Source organism: Aethalodelphis obliquidens, unplaced genomic scaffold, assembly GCF_003676395.1.
Source record: "Aethalodelphis obliquidens isolate GAN/ISIS:26980383/991018 unplaced genomic scaffold, ASM367639v1 scaffold80, whole genome shotgun sequence".
In the NCBI taxonomy this organism is placed as follows: Eukaryota; Metazoa; Chordata; class Mammalia; order Artiodactyla; family Delphinidae; genus Aethalodelphis; species Aethalodelphis obliquidens.
Genome location: NW_020838024.1, coordinates 5,348,473 through 5,372,452, shown reverse-complemented (window position 1 = coordinate 5,372,452; position 23,980 = coordinate 5,348,473). Strand labels below are relative to the sequence as shown.

General features: G+C 39.9%; 1 long non-coding RNA gene across 2 annotated transcripts; it reads left to right on the top strand.

Moving 5' to 3' along the window:
- Window positions 1-225: 225 nt before the first annotated feature.
- LOC113612641 (uncharacterized) lies at window positions 226-23,674 on the top strand. 2 transcript variants are annotated; one of them, XR_003429914.1, is made up of 3 exons: window positions 271-428; window positions 11,286-11,532; window positions 21,118-23,674. It is a non-coding gene; the product is annotated as an uncharacterized LOC113612641 (long non-coding RNA). The 2 variants fall into 2 exon arrangements; XR_003429915.1 differs by lacking the exon at window positions 21,118-23,674 and having other exon boundaries at window positions 226-428; window positions 11,286-15,461.
- Window positions 23,675-23,980: the final 306 nt, after the last annotated feature.

Sequence of the window (23,980 nt, the reverse complement as noted above, 5' to 3'; positions counted from 1 at the left end):
CCTCCAATAGATAGTTTAAAAGTCGCATTTATATTTCTAAGGTACCTCAAAAATTTCATATCAGCACTCAGTTATGATCATCTGAGTGACCAGCTCATAACTGAGAAGTGCCAAGAATTGTTACACCTCTATTTGCATTTGGGTTTTCAATTCATTAACAGCAAGTAACAGTACTCTAATTATCATGGGCTGATAGGGAGAGATATTTTCACACCAAACGAAGGCAAAGTAATGAACTGGCCCAGCTGTCGCAAGGTTTTCCAGTGGATTGAAGGGATAAATGTTGGGGGAATCGAGTCATCATAAGGCACGCAGTGGCATAGCAATGCTGAGCTCCAGGATGCCCGCAGTATAGCCATCAGTACTACGTTCACGTCGGGAGTCGCGGCTCAGTTTCAGAAAAATATCACCTGTCAGGTTAAACTTAGGTAAGTAATTTGAATTATATTGGTTTTGTCATTTTGTTTGAATTGAGTGGCTTGTTGTGTTAAACCTTGTTGTGGCTTTATAATTTTATAAGTGCTATAAATCCAAAGGTTTTTACCCCTAGTTTTATATTGGTACACATCTAAGTAACATTGCAGTAAAAAGGTAATTGAAGACAACACTAGATGATCCACGAGGGTGTTTGTTTTATAATCTTTTATGTATTTTTAAAAAAGTGGTCCTTTTGAGAAACAGTGCTCTAAATGTTTTGGACTCTTTATCAATTGCCTCTATGTGCATTTCTTTTTATATTTTCAAGAGTATAAATCTTTCTCTCTGATCATGGATGTGTTAAAGTCATTGCAGCAGACCTTTTGCACTTGCTTGCCTAGCACCCGCGAAGCCTTCTTTTGGTTACTTCCCCTCTGTTTTCCTTTCTGGAATGCCGTCTTGGTGGAGCTGCCAATCACAGTGCCCCATCCTTCCTCCACCCCCATCCCCTGGCGTAGGGCTGGACAGAGGATCCAGATGATGTCAGTCATACTCTCCCTGGAATTTGAGGCTTGAAGCAGAGTGACACAAGGACTGAAAATAGTTGAAGCTGATTCATCCCAACGGTGGAGTCTGTCTACTACTTCCTGTTACCTTATTCCCTGCCTTCGCCTGGATTCTGTCCTTTCCAAGATTTGCTGGTCAGCTGCTGCTTAAATTCTGTGGACTAACCTGACCTTTCAACAAATCCCTTTATTTTTGGTAAATTTAGCCAGAGTTGGTTTCTGTTTAACAAGCCACCATTGATGGGGATGTAAGAGTGAAGTCTGATATAAAGGGTTAGTGATAATTCCAGGAAATTTTGTTCGGGGTCAGTAAAATAATGTGGAAATGCTACGGATAACATTTACTGGGGCTCGTCATTTGGCTCTTCATTCTGTAAACACTACTGAAAGAAGCCATGGAGACTTGTGGCTTTAGCGTCCAAGAGCTGGTTCTTTCACTTACCAGCTGTGTGACCTTGAGGATGTTACTTATGTTAAACTCTCTAAGCCTCAGTTTTCTTCATGGATAAATGGGGGGATTAAAATGGTGTATACCACATGGAATTGATGTGAAAATTAAATGAGACAAGGTATATAAACCATATAGTAAACATTCAAAACGTAAAGATTATTGTTACGATAATTTTGATATCACAAGAGGTCGTTTTATGAGGCCACAATTGAGCTACATGCTGGGGCTGCAAAAATAACAAAAGAAATTGAATCCACTCATATTCTTCTTGGAAAAAGCATTGACTTTGTTTGAAGCAGCACACTGATATTCTATTTCAGGTAGAAAGCAAGGAATTAAGTACCCCCAAGGAAATGCTTAATTAATAGTCGAGTGAGCATGGAGAGAGAAGAGACATTAGCCAGGGAGTGACAGATTAGAGATTTTAGACTGAAAAATGATGTAATATGATCCAGCCCGTGTAAAATGAGGGGACAATTGCCATCTGTGTTTAATTCTGGCGTTCTATGTGGGATTATTGAACAAAGGGACAAACCCAGTTATAATTTATATTCATTCTCTTTATACATAGAAAACAGATCCTTGAAACAGATTTGGGGATTGGGTTGTGTGTATGTTCAAGGAGCACAGAGATTACTTCCTTGACAGGGGTCAGGGGAGCATGGGCCGTGGGTAGTTCGTGGCCTGGAGTGGCATCATGACTATTCCAGTCATCACTGCGTGGTATCCAGGAGTGAAGTGCAGGTGGCAGGAAAGGCGGGGGGAGATCAAGTGGCCGTGGGACTTAGTTGCTATAGTGACAGTAGTGTTTGTAAAGACTGTGGAGTCACTTGGCTTCTGAGAACCCTAGACAGTACGAGAGAAATGAAAAGCTATGATCATAGACTTAAGAATACTCATAGGGAACCAGAAGCCCTCCACACAGCTTTGAAGGAATTCTCCATCCCTTCTAACTTCAGGGTTGATACAGCTGAGGGGTAAAGGATGAAGAATTGTAAGTCAATTAAATGCTTAAATTGCTAGGCTTCTTAGCCTAGGGTAAGGGCACTCGTGGGGCTCCAGTGGGACAGGAGCCATGGCTTGAAGACATTAGGACAAGGCTGAGAACTTGGAACCTTTAAATTCCCTTCCACTCCCTTGCCAGCAGAGAAAACCTCACCCGTCTCCGAGGGAATAAGCCTTCCTCTGCTAAAAGCCTTTAAAATGGAAACATCTGGTGATTGCCTCCTAAACTAATGTTACCACTTATTGCCTTGAGGCCTGTACCAAGAGTTAAAATCCAACAGAGCCCTGACTGAGAGGCACAAAGGCCAGGCTTGGAAGAGAGAGTTTATACAGAGTTACAAGATGTCACTGATCAGGCTTGGCAAGAGTCTGAGGAACATACATGAGAGTGGATTCTAAAGGTGTTAGACCAAATAAGACACTATTTAAGGCGCTTTTGGCCTGAATTGATTAACACTGGAGCATTCTTACAGGATTCCAGATTTCACGTGCTGGGTAGACTCAGCCATGGTTCGGCAGCATGGTGTATTGTCCAAGGTGTTTGGAATATATATCCCATCCCGTATATGTCAGTTCTCTTGCTATCACAGTATAGTTTGGAGAAATAGTGGCCATTTTGATATTCCCATAGTAGTTGGAATTATGCTAATGGGACTTGGTGATCAAGAAGTAGAAAATTCTTTTGATGCCTTTGCATGCCCCGGTATGAAAAATAAATACTGAGAAAGATTAGGGCTTTGCCATCTTGGTGAATTTCCAGAGTCCAGTGATCTGGGTATTTGGGGATATTCTTTCTACAGTGAGAGACGTGTTGTTGCATCACGCCTTGCTCACCAATAAGAACTGGTGAGCTTCTGTGGATTTTGGAGGCCTATCCCATAGGGCAACAGTTTTGAATGGGACCTGGAATAAGAAATGGCTCTGCAGAAGGTCTAGGCTCTGACCCCAGCTGACCCTGGTTGCCCTGCCACTGGAGCCTTGTGACCCAGCAGAACCAGCAGTAGGAGAAAATTTCTTTGGGAAAAGAAACTCCAGTATAATAAAATAAAAATAAATATTTTTATTGTCTCATCTTTTCCCATTATTTTCTCATTTTTATAAAATAATACATACTTATAGAAATTTTAAGAATATAAATATGGAGAAAGAAGAAAATAAATCAACTATAATCTCACAGCCCTTATCTACGGTGGATCCCATCTTGGTGCACATTCTCTGTATCCTCCCAGCCTCTTTTTTTTTAATGCATGTAAATACTTTTTTTTACAGAAAAGCAGATCACATAGAACACAGAATTTTGTAACTTACATTTTTCATTAAGTGTATTGAAAATATTCATCGTTCTTCAGCAACATTATTTGAAATACCTGTTTCATGTTTCATTGTATGGATATCTCATCATTTACTTAATCTCTTAGCTTTGAGTATTTAGATTGTTTTCAATTTCTAGCTACTCTGATAGGTTTTGCTGATAAACACATGTTAATTTTTATTCTATTCAACTAAACCACAGCCTAGAAAAGAAGGAAAACTGCTATTGGAAAAGTAATATACCTTTAAATAAAAAATGTTAATGCAGAAAGAAATGTGTACATATGTACAGTTTTTTTTTTTTTGTTTTGGCTTAAAACAACAGAAATTTATTCTCTCACAGTTCAGGAGGCTAGAAGTCCAAAATCAAGGTGTCCACAGGGCCATGCTCCCTCTGAAGGCTGTAGGGAGAGGATCCTTCCTTGCCTTTTATAGCCCTGGTGGTTCCAGGCATTCCTTGGTTGGTGGCAGCCTCATTCCAATGTCTGCCTCTATCCATATATACATTCTAAATTGGAGAGGAGGAGGGCAAAGCGTCCATCTATCCTTACAATAATGTAAAACTTCCTGAACTTAACTGTACTTCTGTGATTTAGGTTATTAGTTCAGTAATATATTCTACCAGCATTGGTCAATGTTTGGGACAGAACCACATATAAAATCCAGAGATTGTATAGATTTCCTCTTTTTTTTTCCTAAGACTTAATGAATATTAAAGAGCAGTTCTACCATGATATTTTGTTTTTGGTTAACTCCACCAAAGAACAACTTGCCTAATAGTTGCCTTTTGTATTAATCATGATCTTTATCTGCTTTGACATCTCTGGCCGCCCTTGCTGGCTTGGGAGAGACGGCCCCTCCAGGATGAGCTGCTTCCTAGAGAGAGCAAACAACTTTTCCATGAGCTTAACTTTCATATGCACACTAACCCATCCGAAGACCCTGTCCCTGGCCACCTCCTTTGTTTAACTCACACACCAAACCAATTTCCTTGCCCTCAAAATCAGATACTGGACAACTGGAGACCATTCCAACAGCCCATAGCCCTACAAATTATTCAAATGATTCAATTCTACTCTTGTTCAAACTTGACAACCCTGCCTTGCCCATTCCTTCCCTCAGAAACCACAAAAAAATCTCTGGTCATACTTCTTCCTTCTCCCCTTCTGCCTCCTGACCCACCCACTTCAGTGCTTCCCCACGTGGTCCTGCGTGGTGTGTCAAGCCCCCTTCTCTTGGGAAATGTAAGCAATAAACTCTTCTTTCAAAGGCAGTGTCACTTCACCATACCTGATTAAAACAAATCCCGGGTACATTTTAGAACACCTTCTTTCTCTTCTTAACCATAAACATTCCAAAGCTGCCTGGGGTCCCAATTCTATGCCTATGCTCAGCGCACTTTTCCAGTTTATAGCAACATCCAGGCAGGGTCAGTGTGCATCTGAGGTTTTAGGATTGCCCAAGCCCTGAGGCTCTGCACACTGTGTGGGCAGAGTTTTTTCCATAATACAGAATGCCTTTTGGATATTGCAATTTGTTTTTTATTTTTCTTGTTTTTTAACTGTGTCTTCATGGTTCTTCCTTGTTCAAAGGAAGAAGAAAACAATCTATTACTTTGCTTCATCATCTTTGAATAGCTGAATGAAACAAGAGGCCCCCTGGATTTTCTATGACGAAAATATGTCTACGGCTATGCAAATTTTACACAGTGTGAATCTTTCCCCAAAGTCCAGTAACTAGTCATGTAAAAGATGTGTCAGCCAAAGCTTCCGTTTGATCTTTGTGGCTCTGGCAGCTTAAAAATAACTCCCGTTGAGAAATAGAAGAGTGTCTACTCATGATGACACTAGGAAACACAGGAACTTTTAAGAATGAGTGATTCATTAGGAGGATAAACCAAATAGAAATATAACCTAATTAAAACCATTATTCCTGAAAAATAAGATGTGTAGATTTTAAAAAAGGACTTACTTGATAAAAAGCTGAATATAGAAAGTTTAGAAAATTAGGTCAAATACTAAACAATCACCGAGTAACACCTCCACACACTTCAGGCTCAGAACAAAAATCTCCAAAGTTCTTAATAACAATGTATGATAACACAATAAGACGTATCCTACCGAGGGATGATAGAGTCGTGATGCCTTGCTTCTTGGCTTGGCTTTATTTGGTGGCACTGGCCATTCATGGAAATTTCTAGGCTCTCCTTCATCTGTGAAATGAAAGATGGGACTGGCTGAATTCTTCTAAAAATTTGACATGTTAATAATTTACTTGGGATTCGTTCTATGACTGTTCAAAGCCCATCTTTAGGTCTTAAAATAGAAGCCCCCAGTAGTAGAGACCTTTCCCCTTAATTTATTAGCAGTACCTAACACTTTTGATATATGCTGAAAAATAGATGCATGGACTTACATTTTGTAATAAATGAAAAATGACCTGATTTCCACAGTAGGAGGCAGAGCGCCAAACCCCACCTATATCACCCTAAAATCGGAAGGGGTGAAGGTTGGGGAGGCTAAGGGAAGAAAAGCCTGACAAATATTCATTGCAGCCATCACTTTGGCCTCTCGATTTTCACCCTCAAGAGTATCCCCATACCTCACAGCCAAACAAGAAAATCACCTCACATGATAAGTTATTCCTCATGTGCCTAAAAAGGCACTCACTCTTTCTCCTGAGGAAGAGCAACTCAGATCACATTGGTGATAGTAACCAGACTCTGGATCAGGAGTTTTCGATAGGGTCCATTATTTCTCTAATTCTGTGATGATCCCATCTCAATATTCCACAGCTGATGGACACATTGTAAAGTTATCAATGTGACAGTGGAGCAAACAGAGAGAAAAAGAGAAAGTAGGTAAAATATACAAACATACGCTGGATAGAATGAGGATGGAAACAAGAGTAGAGATCAGAACCCTCAAATCTGTACCAAATCAGGAGGCTATCATTGGGTTTAGGGACTCTGCCATGCCGTGGATCCTTTGACTTCAGCTGGTATCTCAGCTTGTTACTGCTCTTCACCTGATGAATTGACCCCCAAACCTTTAATCCACTGGAGTCTGATTCCTTGGCTCAGATATGCTGCCTGTGTTCTGAGGGTTCTGGTAGTCAGCCCTGTCTGCTTATCACTGGTGTTTTCATGCGAGGAGGACCTCATGGGAGCCCTTTAATTCCATTCATATTTCTGTGTTTCGGCACACCTAGTTCCCCTTAATAGTTAGGATTAACCCTTCTAGACAATGTAAGACCAATTTAGGACTCATCCTATATTTTGCTTATTTACTCATTGGTACACAGATCCCAAGTAGCCATTGTCAATTGTGAAATCATTCCCTCCTGGGTTCAAAACCAGCAGAACCCAGAGTCACAGAGATGGCAGCATAAAATTTGAAAGTGGGTCATTAGGAGTAATAATGACATGTGACAATCCCATTTCTGTCCCTTCATTCCTAGAGCCATGTATTCTGGCTGTGGAAGCAACAGCAATGTATTTTGATTGAACCTTAAATAGGTTTTTCCTATGTTCTTTAAAACTAGCTGCTTCCGACAGATAGCGAGTATATGATAAAACCTGCAGATCTCATGGGAATGAGATTATAACCTACCTTTTTTCATTGTAAAGTTAATTCCTTGGTCATAAGTAATGGTGTGTGGGATACCATGACAGTAACTCCATAGATGATGGAGCTGGCAGAAGCATTGTGATAAGGAAATCAATCCAAATACAGAATAAGTATACATTTCAGTGAAAATATTACATTGCTACCCAGAGGAAGGGATTCAGTGTAGTTAGCTTCCCTTCAGAGAGGTGGATGTTTCACCCAGAGAATGGTTATCTCAGGGTTGTTCCCTGCTGTTGTCAAACTGGGTACTCATAGTAGCAGTAGCTAAGCCAGTTTTGCTAAGGCAAAGTCTATTTTGTGGAGGTGATGTATAACCTCTGCTCCTGACAGCATGGATAGTTTGTTTATGAGTCCTTTGAACAGCAATGGAGTGGCTGGGGAAGGAAGTTGCTAGACAAGGTCATCTTTCCCACCTGAATAACTAAGACCCTCCTCCAGGGTAGGAAATTTCTGCTGAGCATTGACATGGAACACAAATATTCTCACACTCTAGGCCCATTCAAAATGTCTATCAACATACCTTATCCCTACATCTCTTTGTCAGCAATCTTCAAATCTTCTTCCGACCAGAGCTCTGACCATAGAGTCATTCCATTAATCTTTTTCCATCACGTGAATTTGGATTAAGTTCATCTGCATATCACAGAAAAACTCAATGTAGTGGCTTAAGCAAGAAAGAAGTTTATAACCTAGAGAAGTCTTCAGCTGTACCATTCAGGGCTATCACTACCTCTTCTTCTTTAGGTGTGATCCTCATCCCTTGATCCAAGATAGCTTCTTGAGCTCTAGACATCATGTTTCCTTCTAACTGGAGAAAGGAGGAAGGGGGCAGATAGCAAACTATGATTTCTTTCATAAGCCTCTCTGGAAATGACACATGACATTACTGCTTACATCTCTTCATTAATCACATGTCTACATCAAGCAATGTGCCTAGCTAAAATCACCAAGACTGAAGGGGACAGTGGATCTTGAAAGGCAATTAACAGTCTCTCCCGTATACATAAATCAAATATTCTTACTCAGGCCATATCTCCTTCAAGGTAAAGTAGACAGGTAAAATCTTTTCCACTGTCTCTTCGAGGCCACTTGCAGGTGGGTGAGATGGGGGCTGTAACTTCGGAGTCTGCTTCTAGCTGATGCTAATATACTTTGCAGCATTATTCTTAAACCAGGCTTGTTTTTTCTCCCCTTCACCAGTGAGTTGGCTGGAATACATTTCCTATGACCAAAGGTGTAAATTAAGGAAGGAGTATCAGTATGGAATGCGTAGTATTTATTCAGAGAGAGTAAAAATCTTCCCCATGACCCTCCAGTATCTGGTGGGCCTGAACTTATACATACTTCTTCCGTTTGATGTGGGGAACTGCTGGGCATGTTTGGCTTTATGTGAAGGGGTTAGATAAAACTCAGTTCAGGATGGACAGCTCAGGTCACATGGTCACTTGGTGGTCTATGGTCAGACATTCTGTCTTCATCAAGGTCAAGCAGCAAGCCAAGGAATGCTCCTCACAAGGAGAGTATTTACTTGCTCCAACTCCAAGGCCAGCTATTGTGATGCTTCTAATGAAGCTTGTATCTAGACAGTATCTCCATCTTTCACAGACACTTCAAGGATCTCCTACATCATAATGACAAGTAGCAGACTTCTTATACTTCAGCCTAGACTTGTTGGAGAGCTTGCTTTTACTTTGGTCCCCACTTAAAGCTAGCAGTCTTTCAGTTTAGCTGGGTCACTACAGCTAACCCAAACACAGTATACAGTGCCTCCAAAATTCAAAGAGGCCTGGCAAGTGAAATGTATCTTTCTTTCTTAAGGGTATGGAGTATAAGATGCGTAAATTTGTCCTTTATTTTACAGTGCAAATACATGTATTTTCATGGGCTCTATCTTCTGTCTTCACCTAAGCATATATTTTAAATGGTCTGAATAGTATTTGTCATTTTATGTTTCCAGATACACTTAATATGTTACAAAAGTACTTGATCAGTGTGATGACCTATGAGATATTAAGACAGTCAAGGTCCCTGCAAAATTATGTTTCAAGCTAGTGAGTTGAAATATACCTGAGGTGCTGTCATAAAAGTATACTGCTTTCCCTGCCAGGTCAAAGAAACTTGATCTGGGTTTTTTAATTTATTAGGCTAGAGCTGGTGTCAGAAAATTACAGCTTTCTGTTCTTGTAAATCAAGTTTTATTGGAACACAGTGATATGAATTCATTTATGGATTCTCTATGGCTGCTTTCATGCTACAAGGACAGAGTGGAGTAGTTGAGACATACTATATGGCCAGCAAAGACTGAAATATTTACCATCTTTATTGGCAAATTTTCTAAATCCTGGGTTGGAGAAATAACTTGTTAAGTCAGTAGTTGCAAAACAGTTTCGAGGGAGCTGTTTGGTTTGCCCACATCTGTTTAGATGACTACAAATGCTGTCTCTATGAGATTGAACATCAAATAATTCACTGTCATTTTCCCAAGATTATACTCTTTTCATTCCAGCCAAATTGGACATATAAATGGACATGTGATAGGAATCATCTTCTTCTCTCACATATAAAAAATATTTCATGATGCCCCCAATCTTGGTAATTTCTCAGAAATGCAGAATTGCTTTTGGTTTTCAATTTTGGAAAGGAGGGGAAATCCTTGAGTTTCCACTTGGTCTTGTCTACTAAAATAGTCCTTACTCTATGGGTTAGAAGGCAATGAAAGTATTCTTGAGCTGAGGATATCTATATTTTTGGTAATCATGGATAGTATGACAGTCCCATTGGACCTCTGGTGAGGTGGATAAAGTTAAAGAAAAAGTCAGCATATCATGTGTCCTTTATTATCTCTACTGTGATTGGTAGACTGTAGTGATATCTGGGAGCTCTGGGAGTTAGAATTACCCTTGATTCCGTGTAACAATAGTTTTCCAAAATTTTGGGTATTTCCCTTTTTTCCTAGTGCATGGTTATACTGATGAATAGCTAAAGGTCCCTTTGGAGAAGAATCGGAAGAAGAGTCACAGTACCCACTTGTGGTGTTACTTCAGGTTCCTTCTTTCCTCAATGGAACCCAGACTTTTCTTTACCAACTCTGTGAATGGATTCAGGACTGAAAATTGGGCAAAGTGTTGTTACTCTTAGGACTTTGTGTTTTTTATTCAAGTCAAGTAGGACCTTAGCAGTTTAACTTTATATTTTTATTCCAGGGACCAAATAATAAATTAAAAGTCACCAAAGTTTCACATGGATCAGAACATTTTAATTACAATGATGACATTACTGTCTATAAGAGCAGGAAGGGGAGGAAGGTAAGGCAAGCAAGGTGCCTAGGATACAAAATTTAAGGAGGCACTCACTCTCGGGGGTAACATGAGTGCTAAGCCCTTCACTGCCACAACCTTGAGCGTGAATGTCTCCTTAAATTTTGTGTCCGGTGTGTCTTGATTGCCTCGCCCTAGTCCCAGTCCTGTAGAATAGTAATCATGTGTTTCTACTTTACCTTGGATTGCTAAGTACTGCTTCTGGGTCTCCAACATCTCTAACACATTGGATTCATTCATTCCTGTTGATATTGAAGAGACCATTTCACTTGCGGTGTCTCCCCAGCTATGGTGAATGTGTGCTCTGCTTTCCAGATCCCCGTTTTAGGGCAGAGACACACTCATTCCATCAGCTTCTGGGGATGTTGCTAGCTGAGGACTGTCAGCTGAGTTGCTCTCCAGGAATTGCCTTTATAAGCTGAAGAAAGCCACTTCATCCAAGGTCATGCATCTCGTAGGGGTCAGACTTCAAGGTGAAGCTGGATACCTTGCTTCAAACTTAGGCATCCTAGCTCCAGAACTCTTGGTGGGATTGTATTGCAACTCAACCCCTCTCTCTGCCTAATTCTCCTGCTTCACCCTCCCACAGATGTTCTCATCATGAAAACATTTACCAGTAAATTTCCTGCATACAAATCTTCTCTTAGAGTGTGTTTCCCAGAGAACCACAACTATGAGAGTTGGTGCCAGGTGTGGTATGAGGAAGCCAACCCTACAATGAGATTTTGGAGCCGGATCATCTTCCAGCTGACTGGCATTGAGGACAGCATCAATGGTGACAAGTGGAACAGAGATCACCCCAGGCTTGTAGCAATGCATTCATTAAAACTGTCACAGTTGGTGTACTGGGATGGGATACCAATGGAAAGGAATTTATGGGTGGATTGTGGAAAGGAATGCAGAGGTAGGGGCAATACCACAGGTGTCTGAGAAGTTTGGTGGAAGTAGTTATTATAAGAACTGTGGAATTGGATGGCTATTCCTGAGGAAAATTAATCAAATAGAGTAAGACAATGAAAACTGAGGGATATTAATTATTAATTAAAGGTTAAGTATGAAAGTCAGAAGGCCTTTTGGGCAGCATATAAGCAGACGCTTAAAAATCAAAGGGATCAGGCATAGTGCATATAAGAATACTAGTGCTCCAGAGGTGGTTGAATTTTTAACATTAGAAAGTCTGTGACACCAAGGCCATGGCCCTGACTGGGAAAGAGTAGTAGCCTATGACATGAAATGGGGAAATCGGAACTTCCTAGGGCTGCAGAAAGGGCCCACTATTCCCTGTTAAAGGACCTTCCCTCCCACCCTCTTGCTTGAAAACAACTTGGAAGCCTCTGTCACGCAAGACAATAAGAAGTCCCCTTGGGATCCACACCCATCTCACATCCTGGCTACCAGGTCAATAATTAGGGTCAAATCACAATAAAACTCATCTGTGGAAGTGCTGGCCCGCTAAGGAAGGATAGCAACTCTACCTGGAAGGAAGTGCAAGAACTTACCAATATGGTAGCTGCTGCTGGGAGGATGGGTATGGAACTGGGTCCTGAGGGTGCTGCATGAAGGGAAGTTAGAACATAATAAAGGAGTTTATCACGGGAGCACGCTTCCATGATACATGATTTAACAATATTGGCAATGACCCTGAAAAGAAAGGGAAGGCTCACACCAAGCGAAATAGAAATTCCAGAGCTGCTGTGGTAGGCAGTGAAAAACAGATCAGAAGTTTCAGAGAAGAGGGCATGCTAGAATAGACATACAATCTAAGGTCAGCGAGCCCATTAGCTGATTATGTTCTGGGAAAGGGCCCAGAGAATAGTCTATTTATCAATGTATTAAACAAATGCTCTGGTGAGAGGGCACCAGATTCACTGAAATGCTCACTGGTATTTGTCCTTGATGATAGGAGACGCTGATATAGAACTGAGCTTCCTGGTAACAAGGGGATAATAGGATTCTAAAATAATAAAGACCTGTTGGTCTTTAATCATCAGAAGAAATGAGGCTACAAAATCAGAGGGGCATGGGGTGAGTGGGTTTGACCTCTAAGAAGGCTAAGGGTTGGTTAACAGAAGATGTCTTCCCTAGGAGCAAGACAGAAGGCAGGCAATAAGGGTATTGCTTAATTTATGCAACAAGAGAAATCAAGGATGGATGATAAAAGGGCTGAATGCATCCAGACCCAAAAGTCATGATCCTTTGCTCAGTTTCCAGACCCCGAGCTGTTTTAAGACCTAGAACCCCTGAATTAAGGGAGAGGCCATATCTCCAGGAGGAAGGACTCTGCAATACCATGGCAAGTGTATATGGTGACAATCCCCCTAGTCCTTTCCCAAGGACACCTATGGCATTTACGCAGATAACCAATCACTGGGTAAAAGGCAATACCCAAACATTACAAGGACTGTTGGACCTGGGGTACAATTTAACATTGCTATCCAGGGAACCAAAACATTTTTGTGGACCACTTTTATAGTGGGGGCAAATGGGAGACCAGGTAATAAATGGAGTCCTGACTCAGGTCCGTCTCACAGTGGATCTGAGGGTTCTATAGACCCACCAGTGAGAAAAGTCTTCAAAGGACTTTTCTGTATAACAGGAAAGAATAAAAGGAAAGTAAATACCAAGTTTCAAGAAACCACAACAGCCTAATTTACATAATACAAGTTATTCAACCTACCTTGATGGACTAGGTTAGGACTAGGTTCATGTATATTGACCAAAAACTCAAACAAAGAATGGCATAAAAATATGAATTCATTCACTCTTGTAAAAGAAGCCTGCAGGTCTATCATAGGGGACTCAGACACTGATTTTTCTCTTCCACCATCCTTAACATGAGGGCTCTATTTTCAAGGTCATTTTATAGTCTGATATGATTGCTGGAGCTCCAGCCATCATGTACATATACCAGGAAGGAAGAATAGAAAGGAACAAGCGCCTTAGTGTATGCCCTCCCTTTAAAAAGAGCCTTCCTGAAATTTTTACCCAACTTCTAATGTAACTTGTAGTTACATTTGATTAGCTAAACTTCGTTTCACATGGCCATGCTAAGTGTCAAGGGAGGATGATCAATAATAGTTTATCAGCAGAGAAGATTGTTTCCTTGAATAAAGTGGGGTTCTAAGAACAAAGGGGAGAATGGACATTGGATGGACAATAGCCCTGTCTGCCATTGCCAAAGACGGCATCCATGGCTCAGAAGCTATATTCAGTAGATGTTCTTCAGCTTTAAAGAACTGGGAAAAATCCAAAGCCACATTGCCTGTATTTTGTCTGTACCTTGAGCTCCTCTCCAGAATCCATGGGGAGTTTTCATCTTAGAACCCATCACCTCAGTGCTCCCTCAGTCTCCCAGGCTGGCTCAAGCCAGAAGAGACAAATTTTTCTCTGGGCTTGTCCTACTTGGTTTCAATTTTTGGCCAGGGAGTCATACCTCTTCCCTAGGTGACTTTCAGTAAAACTCACCATTTTAGGGTAGTATGTTGTGGAATTTTCTGTCCTCTAGCATGGTAGATTCTTATTTTAATGGCTGCCAATGAATCATGCATCTGGTACTCACTCCCTTACGTATTGTATCGCCTTCCCACACTGACGCTGGCCTTGGCCATGTGACATGCTCTGGCCAATGAGACATCAGCAAATGTCAAGCCAGAGACTTGATATGTGCTTTTGCACTGGGACTTGTATTCTTGGATCACCTGTAAGAAAGTGTAAGAAAGCTAGGTCATCTTGTTGGAGAGGTTGCATGGATGAGAACTGAGACTTAACAGCCAGCAGCCCCAGCTAATCTCCAGGCATGTGAGTGAGGCCCTCTTGGATCTTCCAGCCCTAGATAAACTACCAGATGATTGTAGCCACGTGAGAAATCATGAATGAGAAAAATCCCAGAACCACCCGGCTGAGCTCATTTGCAGAATCATGAGTAAATAAATGGTTACTGTTTCAAGCCATTATATTTTGAGGTGATCCTTTATGTAGAAACAGAAAACTGAGACATATTGGAAATTGCTCAGAGAAGTTATGGCTAGGGTTAGGGTTATGGGTTGGTCATATCCCCTAACCACAAGGCTATGGTTTTAAGAATGTGCTCTTCAGTAAGCATGTGTTGTTTTTGGCCACCCAGCATCCGTTCCTCCCTCATTTGGTAAGAACACTAGGATTTTACTCAGGGCAATCAATTATTCAATTCTCACATGTGATTCCTTTGGCCACAGTGTTTAGACAGGAAGAAGTAGGTGACTTAATTCAGACAATTAAATGTCTGGTCCAGGACTTTTGTTCAAACTCTCTTTTCATCTAGAAAGCAGACTCTGAAGTTATGAAAGATCTGAGGAAACTGGTCTGGCCCTCCTCTTTGGTAATGGAGACATACCAAATAGCCACTGGAAACATACTGAATTTTTACTGTAAAGAAGTTCCTAAAGGAAACCCTCATGTAGAGCTGGAGGGAGTATAAATTGATGCTGCCATTCTGTTGTAATCTGACCATAATAAGTAAAGTAAAAACACATATACATGTTGATGCAGCAAAATATACCCCAGGGAAACTCTACTATAAGTCCAAAAGGGGACACAGATGAAAATCATCATCAGAGCAGTTTCTGGTAGCAGAGAATGGACACAGGTATCAAAAACTAGGAGAATGGGAGTTCCCTGGTGGCCTAGTGACTAGGATTTGGCACTGTCACTGCAGTGGCCAGGGTTCGATCCCTGGTCGGGTCACTGAGATCCTGCTAGCTGCACAGGGAGGCCAAAAAAAAAAAAACAGAAACTGGAGGAGTGAACAAGTAAAATATGGTAGAATACTATGCGGCATTCAAAAGTAATGATGTAGGCCAGCAACATGGCAGGCTAGGAGGTCTCAACGCTTGCCTGCTCAACAAAAACAACAAAACAATAAATGAGCAACTACAAACTGATAAAAATAGCTCTGAGAAAGCTCTGGACTGTAGTGAAGAAGTAGTAGAAACTCTGCAGGGCTCAAAAATGGAGGATGGCCACATGGAAAAGAGTAGGAAGCATTTTACCTGTGTCACCCATCCCCCAGTCCAAAGCAGCTTGGCACTGAGCGGGCTCCCCTTGGAGGGATTTTACCCCAAGGGGCAAGGGACAGCAGTAGAAACCCAGCAAGCCTCATTGCTGTGGACGTTTGCAGGCTTTGCTACTGAGGACCCCCGCAGTCCTCACCAGCACCAAACTCAGCTAATGGAGCTGCCCACTGCTGTGTCCCCACTGCTGTGTCTTCCCCAGGGTTGAAACTGTCACTGTGGTGACATAATAAAGGCTATATATGACAAGTCCACAGCTAGCATCATACTCAACATTGTGAAGTTAAAAAGACTTCCCCCCTAAGATCAGGAACAGCAGACGGCCACTCTCACAAGGAAAAGGCAAGGAAAAGGAATAAAAGGCATCCAAATAGGAAAGGAAGAAGTAAAATTATCTCTGTTTGCAGATGACATGATCTTATATATAGCAAACCCTAATGGCTCTCTGAAAAATTGTTAGAACTGTACATGAATTCGATAAAGTTGCAGGATATAAAATCAACAAACAAAAATCAGTTATGTTTCTTTACACTAACAATGAACTATCTGAAGAGAAATTAAGAAAGCAATCCCATTTACAATGGCATCAAAAACAATAAAATACTTAGGAATAAATATAGCCAAGGAGGTGAAAGACCAGTACACTAAAAACTATGGCATTGATGAAAGAAGTGGAAGAAGACACAAATAAATGGAAAAGATATCCCATATTCTTGGATTAGAAGAATTAATGTTCTTAAGATGTCCATACTACCCAAAGCAATCTATAGATATAATGCACTGCCTATCAAAATTCCAATGGCATTTTTCACAGAAATAGAAAAAACTGTCCTAAAATTGTATGAAACCACAAAAGACCCCTAATAGCCAAAACAATCCTGAGAATGAAGAACAAAGCTGGAGGCATTATACTTCCTGATTTCAAACTATACTAAAAAGCTATAGTAATTAAAATAGTATGGTTCTGCCATAAAAGCAAGCATATAGATCAGTGCATCAGATTTAAGAACCTAGAAATAGACCCATGCATATGTGGTCAACTAATCTTTTTTTTTTTTTAATTGCGGTGCGCAGGCCTCTCACTGTCATGGCCTCTCCCATTGTGGAGCACAGGCTCCAGACGTGCAGGCTCAGTAGTTGTGGCTTACGGGCCTAGCTGCTCCGTGGCATGTGGGATCCTCCTGGACAGGGGCACGAACCCGTGTCCCCTGCATTGGCAGGCAGATTCTTAACCACTGTGCCACCAGGGAAGCCCAGTCAACTAATCTTTGACAAGGGCACCAAGAATGGAGAGTCTCTTCAATACATGGTGTTGGGAAAACTGGATATCCACATGCAAAAGAATGAAATTGGACCTCTATCTTACACCACTCACAAATACTGACTTGAAATGGATTAAAGACTTAAATGTAAGACCTGAATCCATAAAACTCCTAGAAGAAAACAGGGAAAAAGCTCCTTGACATTGGTCTTGGCAATGATTCTTGGATAAGACACCAAAGCACAAGCAACAAAAGCTAAAATAAACAAGTGGAACCACATCAAACTAAAGAGCTTCTACACAGCAAAGGAAACAGTCAATAAATTGAAAAGGCAACCTATGGAATGGGAGAAGATACCTGTAAACAATATCTGATAAGGGGTTAATATTTAAGATATATAAGAACTCATACAACTTAACAGGAAAAAGCAAATAATCCAATTAAAAAATGGACAAAGGACCTGAATAGACTTTTTTTTTTTCCAAAGAAGACATACAACTGGCCAATACGGATATGAAAAGATGCTCAACATCACTAATCATCAGGAAATGCAAATCAAAACCACAATGAGATTATCACCTCATACCTATTAGGATGACTCTTACCAAAAAGGTAAGAGATAACAAATGGTGAGGATGTGGAGAAAAGGGAACGCATACACTTTTTGGTGGGAATGTAAATGGGTACAGTCATTATGGAAAACAGTGTGGTGATTCCTTAAAAAATTAAAAATAGAGCTTCCATATGATCCAGGAATGCCACTTCCGGGTATATATCCAAAGGAAATAAAATCAGTATCTCAAAGAGATATCTGCATTACCGTGTTCATCACAGCATTACTCACAATAGCAAAGATATGGAAGCAACCTAAATATCCTTCGATGGATGAATGAATAAGAAAAATGTGATGTATATGTATATGTATGTATGTATTGCAATGAATATACAATGGAATATCATTCAGCCATAAAAAAGGAAATCCTGCTATTTGCGACAACATGGATGAAAATTCAGGACCTTATGTTAAGTGAAGTAAGGCCAGAGAAAGAAAATTACTATACACTGTATGGTATCAGTGGAATAAAGAAAAAGTTGATTCCATAGAGAAACAGTGAATAGAATAGTGATTGCCAGGAGCTAGGAGGAGGGGCATTGAGGAGATGCGAGTCAAAGTGTGTCAACTTTCAGTTATAAGAAGAATAAGTTCTGAGGATCAAATGTACAGTCTGGTATTGTACCCTTGGAAGTTGCTAAGAGTAGATTTTAAGCATTCTCACCCCACACACACACACACACACACACACACAGACAAATGAGTTACCTCTATGAGGTGATATATGTGCTAATCATCTTGATCTTGGTAACTACTCCACAATGTATATCACACCATCACGTTGTACATTAAATACGTATAATTATATTTGACAATTATTCATCAATGAAGAGATGACTAGTTCTAAAAACTAAACAAAATGAAACTAATGATGTAGATTTTCCCCCTAATAGTTTTGTTAAGATCAATCCATGACACTGTCTGTGAAAATAAGAAGTAGCATAATACAGTTTCTGTATTAGAATAACACATGTATGCACAAGACACACTCTTTTTTAAGAATATAGACTTATCTACAGCATGTATTAAACACATAAAGAGGATCTTATAGGGTGAAAGGAATATGAAGGGAGCAATGAAGGGGAGAACTTAAAATAAGACAAGAACCGTACAGATTGATCATGAATGTGCCAAGAATTGAGGTTATAGTTAATTAAAACAGTTGTACCTGAGGTTAAACAAAAACCCCCAAATGATTCACTAGAACATGAATGACTTGCAATTTGAGACAATTTGTACACTTATATACACTTGAATATGACAAGTTGCCCAAGTGGAAAGTCATTTCCATATCTCACCTCCAGACTTCCAAAAGTCTGCAAAGCAACAGGGTTTATGTTAAAATAATTCTTACTATTTTCCCCAGGCAGTTAGTAAAGGGAAAAAGAACATAAAGGCTGAAAAGGGAATATTTTTGTGGGAAGGATGAAGAGAAAAGAAGAGCATTTAATGTAGAGGAATTACCAACAACTGAAAAGTAACAATGTTAACTTGATGAAACAGTTTTCTCCACTAATGTCAGGGCGAAATTTGATGTCACAAGCATGATCACCAAAAATATGAGAGGGCAAATGTCAAGCATTTTCCTGATGTTTTCCTCATGGCATTCTATTCTATTTTAGTCTCATGCATCAGCTTTCCAAGATATAATACCTCTTGGAATGTACTTGCTGGAAAGAAATAAAAAACTATATCTCACAACATTGTACACGGTGGTAACACAAATTTTCCTCATAATCTTTAATTCCTGTTCACAGCGTTACAAAAGATAATGTACTGAGTTTTTCTTTTTTCTTTTTTTTTAGAATACTGCATTTTTCTCTTAGCGAGGAAATAATCACAAATTAGGTATGAGTGATGAGGTGCTGGTATGTCAATGTGTTAAGATCTCTTGAAGTTAGTATTTAGGATCTTTGGCTTATGATATTATTTGCATAATCGTAACTCCAACGTGATGATATCTGAATATTTAAAAAGTTATTTTAGAAGTTATGTATATGAATATATATGAGCTAATTTCTCTTTGAATTATCTTTTTCCTTTCACTGCTGTATTATTTCTCTTCTAAATTCTGTTTTATAGGAAACTTGCATTTTTTGGATTTATCATTGGTGAAATGAAATTTCAAGTGCCTACTACATCATTCTTGAAGGAGAGAGTGCAGGATTAAAGAAAAAAAAATATCCCAGCCCTCATGGAGTTTACATTCTAGTGGATTAATGCTGATTAATTTGGAGTATAAACTGCTCAATATTGTGATGCAATAACATTAGGAAAATGGTTTTTATAAGATTTTAAAAAAATGTTATGTTTATATGATGAAATTTGATATATTTTTGTCCTGATAATGTTTCTCTTAAACTTTGCACACGCGACTATCACATAGATTCAAATATAACTTGGGTCAAATCATATCCCCAAATAAAACAAGTGAATGTCTGATGCAATAGGTTTAAGCTAGAGAACACCATTGTCCTTGACACACTGTAGATGTTTAAAAAGGTTTTTTGAATTGGACAAGAGCATTAAGCCCTGGGTCTGACATTTTTACAGCCTGGGTTTTAATACATTAGGACATTCTACTCTTTTCTCATTACTTATGGTAATATCCATGATCTATAAATTAAATACATTCCTTCCAGTACAATCCTCTTTGTGCTTCCATACAGCATTTGCTCCCCTTTATCTTGAAGGTCCGGCCCCTTGCAGGCACCAGCCACTTCTATTTCTTCCATTTTTAAAACTGCTCTCTGATTTGCCCCATTTCCCCTTGCTCCCTTTAGCCTGAGTTTCTGGAGGAGCCTTAAAGCTGTGAAGGGTAGCTATGCGCATGAGCTCTTGTTCTCTTTGCCCCACTATGCAGAGGAAAGAACACTGAACAAGCTCCTGTCTCAAGCTTATCAGGAAATATCTGAGTCTGGGAATCCAGGGCCAATATCAAAGTGATTGCCAAAAAGTTTCCTCCAAAAAAGCCACTGTTAAAGTTAAAAAAGAAGGCTTATTAAATAAAGTCTGGGGCTTCCCTGGTGGCGCAGTGGTTGAGAGTCCGCCTGCCGATGCAGGGGACTCGGGTTCGTGCCCCGGTGCGGGAAGATCCCACATGCCGCGGAGCAGCTGGGCCCGTGATCCATGGCCGCTGAGCCTGTGCGTCCGGAGCCTGTCCTCCGCAACGGGAGAGGCCACAACAGTGAGAGGCCCGCGTACCGGAAAAAAAAAAAGAAAAAAAAAAGAATTTTAAATAAAGTCTGTTGTGATCAGGCAATAGATAATTCCAAACAAGGTATCCATAAACCATCTTGGTTTTGGGTTTTAAATTCATTCATTCACTCATTCCATAATGAATTTATGGAACATTGATCCAACACTTACTTGGTATAGTACTCTTCACCAGGCATCGAAGGGAATGTAATAGCAAGAGCTGCCATTTATTAATTTCCTACTGTATACGAAGCACTGTGAGTCTCTCAATATTTTTTTTTCTAACTCTTACTTCTACAGCACCAGGGCAAGACCGTTACCTCCATGTTAGAAGGAGAAAACTGAGGGAAACAAGGAAACTGAAGGGCAAATAAGTGAGGAGATAATCTCGGGACATGTTGTGAGGCTTCCAAATGCATGCTGTTCCCGCAGGACACCGCTCTGAGGACTCGATCCCTATCCAGACTGCTTCCTTGTAAATGGAAATAAAATTGAGTGTGATCACGACCCCGAGGGATGCTGTGGGAACTCAGATGGGAGAGGTGACCATTGCCGAGGCTTGCAACTGTTAGTAAAACCTTAAGAAAAAAAGTAGGAGAGTAGGATGCAATGGCTGTGCATTTTGCCCTGAGAAAAATTCTCTAAAATTCCATTTTATATTTTTACATACCTTCTTAAGTCCTTTTTGGAGTAATGCCATGTACAACTAAATAAACCAATTAAATGGAGTCAGAATTGTTATGGATAAAGTTGAGGCACATACACTTGTTTTTGTGAATCTAATGATTTATATTAAATGACTTGTCTATAAATCAACGGTGAGAATGCTTGCTGTAGCTTGCAAATCCTAGAAAACCTCATGCCAGCAACTCAGGTTAAATCACAGATGAGTTCTACATTTTTCGGAAGTGTTTCTAATGTCATTTTATCTCAGGGCATCTCCAGAGAAATGAAGAGAGATTGCGGTTGATGGAAACCTAGGAGGACAGTAATACAGAAACAGATCTGATCACAAGGAGATAAATCTGGTAGAGCGGCATTTTCAAAAGAATCCCTCGAGGCCACATTTAACCGCATTTTCTGATGAAAGTAAATCATAAGTTTAAATAGAAAAAACATGTAATTGCTTTTACTTACAGTGCTGGCAAAAAATTGTAGATTTGTATAAAAGAAGAAAAGAGATCAATTAACAGAGTCCCTGCTAAGGAAAGCTAAAACCTAGAGGCAAGGTTTCAATTTAATTTTTTGCCCTTTATTGATTTTCCTCCCATGTCTTGAATGGATGGTTCCCTCTAAAAGATCAACTATATGTTAAAAACAAAATCTCAACACTTATGGAATTACAGAAATGTTCTTGAATTATGTGTAATATTCTTTCATCTTTTCTGCCTCTAGGGGGAAGTGTGTTTTCAACAATTCTGTCCCCAGAGGACACTTTCTTTGTGAGCTACAGGCTTCATAGGGTTATTCTACAATATGACTTCAGGGCTGGCTTAACAAGGGAGAGGAGATACTCTTTGAAAGGCACTTTAGAGATTGCTGCGCGAATTCTGAGGGAGATCACACAGACTGTGACAGCTGGTAGAGAAAACTTCCTTCTGATATAGCATTTCTAACCCATTTCAAAGTATCACCGGTTGAGGTTCCCTACAGAATGTTGTCTTCCCTGGTGGAAAAGGAATGCCATAGAGACATGATTTCATTTCACAGATGGAAAGCAAACAGCTGAATACTTTATAGAAAACTTGCCACTTGATTTTAGTAACAAAGTTAAAAAATATGATTTGTGGATATTGATGAGAGTTCTAAATCCTATAAAAAGTCTATTATTGATGTTTTCTGTAATATCACATTTAGGGCTAACATTGCTTTTTATTTGGCTAATTTTATTTTATTTTGCAGCATTTCCCTGTAACTTCCTTTTGTTTTCATTCAGTAATTGTAGTCAGAAAGAATGCACTCGGTGAAAAGGTTAGCAATCTTTTGAATGCTAAAAAAAGTGCTTCTTTTTTCCCCCATTTCAAGTTTTACAGAATTGAAGGGAACAATATTGAAAAATTGAGTCCAAGGGATGAGTTATTTCTATTTTTTCTTTTTTCCTACCTTCTTGATTTGATTCATCTTTGTGATTATGATGCTGCAAAAGTTATACTATAATCTATTAGTAATTGTGTTACTATGCTGCATATTTTCAAAACAGCCTCGTATAAAATCAAAGTTTGATATAAAGCATGTTACTCCTTAATGAAATTTAACTTTGTTCCCAACACTCTTTTACATGGTATAATAAGTATTTATTTCTAATCCAATCCCATGTAAACATATTCTCTGGGGATGAAGAGGTATTTATATTCTTTGGCCTAGATTCTCCACATAGAGAGTGAAGGGTCTCAGGCTAGGTGACTTCTAAAATTTTTCCAGCCCTAAGATTGGAGAACTTCATGATATGCACACTTTCAGTTGCCTGGGAAAATCTAATTTGATGGAAAGTGAATAAAACGGGTAATGTTAAATCCATATACATATATTACTTGGCAGGTCTTCCTATAATCTTGTGCCTATTTTCATTTGAAAAACTTTCTTCAAAAATCCTAAATTCTATAAAATGGTGTCATGGGGATGCACTGCGCAGCATGGTGACTATAGCTGATAATACAGTATTGCATATCTGAAAGTGGCTAAGAGCAGATCTGTGCGTTCTCATCCCAAGAAAAAAAGTTTTTGTAATTCTATGGTGACAAATGTCAACTAGACTTGCGGTGGTGATCATTTCACAATATATACAAACATATCATTGTGTTATATCCGAGACTAACATAATGTCGTATGTCAACTATACCTCAATAAAAACATCCTGCTCAATGGAAAACTTTCTGTTCAATGGAAAAATGTAAGGGGTGCTTTGAGCATTAGCAAGAGAGGTAACATTGGCTTTTCTGGTACTGCTGCCTAGTTTGGGGGCTCTCCCTTACACGGTTTGTCAGTGCTCTTGAATGACAAACTGGAAGTTGAGGGCTCTGATCCAAAGGCCACTGAGAGGCTGCGATACTCGCTCGAACATAAATGCACCGACTACCCTGCCCGTGACCCTTGGCGCGAACGGGCAGCGCCTGTTAGGGGAGAGGCGTTCACACCCGGTGCCACTGAAACCCCAGCCTTTCCG